We start from the raw sequence: 4,622 nt of genomic DNA on the forward strand, positions 1-4,622 counted from the left end.
TTTTGTTGTTGGTGGTGGTGGTGAGTTTTTTTGTTTGTTTTTGTTCTGGGGTGTTTCGTTTTTATTCTCTCCCTTATAGAACCTAAGTCTGTCAAGGTTCTGCAAGAACAACAAAGAATCTGTACCCCCTGAATGTACATCTACAGCTCCATCTGGGTGCCAGGCAATAATAATAATACTCCGTACTTATATAGCACTTTCTTTTCAAAGCGCTGTACAAATATTAATTAATTAATCCTCACAACTCTGCTAGGTAGTAGGGAGGTATTATTGCTTTCTTACAGATGGGAAAACTGAGGCAGAAGGGCTAAGTGATTTGTCCAAAGTCCCAAGAATCCGTGGCAGAACCAGGATTAAAACCCAAGTTCCTGGCTCTCAGTTATATGTTCAGTCTACTAGTGATTTTCCATCTTTTTTTAATCCAGGACCCACAAAACTGCTGAAAAATTGTCCCCCAAGCCACCATATCACACAGGCCTTTGTGGCTACACAGGATGGCAGGTGTTGAGTCATGGGAAGAAATAATGGGATGGTTTTGGGTGTTGTGGAGTAATGGATGTTGAGCTAGTAGAGGCTGCTGCTGCTTCTGGTTGAAGTGGCTGCATTTTGTAATCAATTGCTTTAATTTTATATATATTTATACACACACACACAACAATAAAAACTCACAGTGTAAATCCCCTGGGAACTATGATGCTGCTAGAGCTGGTTAAAAAGCAGATACATTTTGTATGGAAAGATTTTCCCATTTTTTGTCAACATTTTCTCACCAGCTCTAGCCATGACCCAGTCAGAATGGGAGTATGATGACCCACTTCTGGATCATGCCTCATGGTTTGAGAAAGACTGTCCAATACCACACTGCTCTGAATTGTCACCATCTGTTCTCCAGAAACACTGCCACTAGAGCTTGACATGCAATACTGGCCTCCTGACAAATCTGAGGAAGAAACACAAAGATGCATATGGTGCAAGAGCTAATGATGGCAGCTTTGGAACCGACATGGAGAATGTTAGTGTAACAGCATTAGCGAGACAAGGTGAGTGAGGTGATATATTTTATTGGACCAACTTCTATTGGTGAAAAAGACACGCTTTTGAGCTACACAGAATTATTCCGAAGAAGCTTGTCTCTCTCACCAACAGAAGTTGGTCCAATAAAAGATATTACCTCACCCACTTTGTCTCTTTAGTATCCTGGAACCTGCACGGCTACAACAATGTAACTACATGATGGGAATGGAAAGCCAATGAGGAAAAGCACAGAGAAATGGAGAAGTGAATTTGGAAGTATGAAGCGGATATAAATCTGGAGATGTTTCAGTCAATGATACTGTTATTAACAACATATAGATTTGTACCCTCCCAGGAGCTATCAGAGGCAGGCTCCTCTGCTAAGCATTACTATAGGCTGTGCAGATAACAATGCCCATAGTTAGGGTTACCTGACACTTCCCATTATAAGACCCTCTACTTTGCCAAACTTTCATTTGGGATGAAATTTTCCATGCTGACTGTCTCCCTCAGACTGAAATTTTTTTGAAAGTTTCAGCAAAAATGGTTCAACTGTTTCCAAAATATGAAAATACAGGAAAATACATTGCTTTTACCACATTAAAAAATTCTTACAGCCATTTTGTTCAGCAGATCTAGTGACGCCACTCTTTGGAGCAGGGACTTGAAATTTGATGTTTGTATGTGTGTGTGTGTTTGTGCATGCAGGGGAGGGTTGCAGGGGAAGAAGAGGGATGTGTTTCCTTTGTTGTGTCTTTTGCTGTTCCCAGGAAAAACAGCCCAAATTTGGCCAAGTTAAACATGCTTAGTTGAGATCTCTTATAGTTTGGCAGCTAAATTCTCCAGAGATTCCATCTGCACTGAATACGCTCCATCCCCTAATAGCTCCTATGTTGCCCCATCCCCATAAAGTAACTTAACATGCTCCAGGCCTGAGCAGGACTTTCTCTGAAATTGCTGCTCGCAGCTGTCGCGAGCTGCTGTGGCACCAAGCACTGTCTCTCCTGTGCTCTCAGCGCTCCTCCTGATAGCATCCAAGATGCCTGGAGGAGGTAGCAGCTAACTCCAATGCAGAGGGGACAGGAGCCAGACCAAGATGAGAGGCAGAAGGAGTAAATTGGGACAAGGCACCTAGGGCATGGAGACTGGGACTGGCTGGTCAAGGAGATTGGGCCTGGGAGCTGAGGAGAAATGGTGGTTGTGGGAAGGAAGACTGAGATTTGACAAGGAGCCCAGAGGAGTGGGGTCTGGTGCTGGATGGACAAGGAGACTGGGACAAAAAGCATGCGGGGAATCTGGGATTAGTATATGGAGGAACTGGGCAGGGTTTTTCATTATGATACTATCTTTAATTGCACGATCACATACTATTTTTCCACCCTATTATGAGACTCATCATCTCTGAACTCCCCTCACGGCAAGACATAGCGTTGCATCACTCTGTCTCAGTTTCCCCCTCCTCAGGCTCTTGAACAGGGACTTCACAAATTCCCTGTTTCAATAACGCCCTTATTCAGGCTCATTTATTAAGACAAGCATAAATCTTCCAAGTCCAAGGATAAAGTCCTTGGTGTCCAAACCTGACAATGTCCAGAAGGTTAGAAACCTTACACTGAGGATCTTCCACCACCACCACCAAGGCCCCAACTTCCCTGCTGACTGTCAATTGATGGTTTTTCTGTGTCCTTACTAAACACAAGGAGACATAACTTTGCTCCTCCTTCCTGGGCACCTTTTCTGCCTGCTCTTTGTCTCTGCTTCTATCTCTGTTGAGTTCTTCCCTGCTCTTTTCACAGAGCACCGCCTTCAGGGCTTTCTCCCTGGAGGCCCCTTTTCCCCCAGTGGGTTCTCTCTGCCTCCCTGCCAAGGGACATCCCTGCTGCTGTTCCCTGTTCCTCCCTCCTTAGTGACAGCCTGGCTCTTCACAGGGCCCATATGTGTCCTCTATCCAGTCCCAATGGGAAGCACTTAACCTACCACAGATGGACTGGGCCTATTCCCCCTTAAAGGGACCATTCTTCCTGTGATAAACTCTTACCCTTACCTGAATACGAAAGATGGCGCTTCTCTGATGATGAATCAGAGTCATGTAGTGAAGGAAACTGTTGTCTGTAAAACCCCTGCCTTGTTTGTTGCAGAAATTGGGACTGTGTAACCAAAGACTGTATCATAATGTGTGCACACAAGGGGGACAAATTAAACTTGCACAGGTAACCTTAAAGCTGGCCTTTCCTAACCTATGAGTGTTTGACCTTGCAACCTCAATGTTCATCTAGCATAGTTTTTTGTGTGTGGTCATTTATATAGTGTTGCAAAATGAACTCCGTACTTTTCAGAACTCATAACAAGACAGGTCCCCTGCTCAGAGGGGCTTACATTCAAACTCAGACTAACATAATACATGGGACAACTGCTTAGAGGCATGAGAAAGTGCTCAGATAAAGGGAGATCAATGTGGGAAGGCTTTGCAACAGCGGTTGGGCTTCAGAAGGAGAGGGAAAGTCTTACTGCCGGAGGAGATCACGCAAAATGGTTCTCCATTTGCATCGCCAATCTCTACCTCTCCGCTAGCTTATCTTGCATTCCCATCGCTGTCAGTGGCTGTGCAGTGCCACCCATCATGGAATCACCTGCACGTTTGGATTTAAGTTAACATGTTGCAAACATGGTTGTGTGCTAATTGTGGGCCAGATTGTGTAATTTATACACAGGCTTAACATTGGGGATGCTGCAGAGCCTTCATTCCAGGACAAGTCATGCCTCAGAATTCCATGGAGTGCAGAGGGAGAATGCCTGGTGTACCATGCCATGGGGCAACACCAAGAATGAGCAGTCCCTTCACAGCAGCACAGGGCCTAGAATTATGCCCCACCTTTGCATGGGAAGTAAAAGACGGAAGACTCCCTTCGCCTTCCCTCGCATTGGTCTCCTGGACAAAAGCCAGCCATTATGTAGCTTGCGCACACGCATTCCAGCTTTCCTGGGAAGGTCTCTCTGTTTCCTTTTATGATCAGGACAAATGTGGATTTTACAGTAATATAAGAGTGTTTTTATGAGACTCACCCCTTGCAATGTGCAGCTTTTATTAGAAACACGCCTTCCCCTCTGTCATTTATGGTAAATAATGTTTATTGATGTTCACTTCCTCCAGTGAAATAAAGTGTCAAACAGCACGTCAGTATTTGCCAATTTTCTTTTCACATTTCATGTTCTGTGCTTTTTATGTTACATGCCTGATTAAAAATTTAAACATTGTCACCATCAGAGTTAAAATACGTTGCCAGAGCATCTCTAATTATGCTTACTTGTCTGCTCTGAGCAGAGACTGACATTTCTGGGTCGAGATCTGGCTGTTGATATGCAGCGTAGGAAGTAGCCACTCACTGAAAATCAGCTTCTTCTCACTTTCACAAATATTGCATGGCATACAATGCAGAGCAGTTACTACGTAGATATTAATTATGTTATAGTAATTGCTCTGTAATAAGGATTTCAACTTTCCCTCTATCCAAATGCAGACTTATCTACCATTCACACTCTGCTTGGAGTACAACTAACACTTCTTTTCTGCATGTCACTTCAGTTTGAAAACAGTTTATTAATCTAGA

This window comes from Emys orbicularis, chromosome 8 (genome assembly GCF_028017835.1).
Source record: "Emys orbicularis isolate rEmyOrb1 chromosome 8, rEmyOrb1.hap1, whole genome shotgun sequence".
NCBI lineage: Eukaryota > Metazoa > Chordata > Testudines > Emydidae > Emys > Emys orbicularis.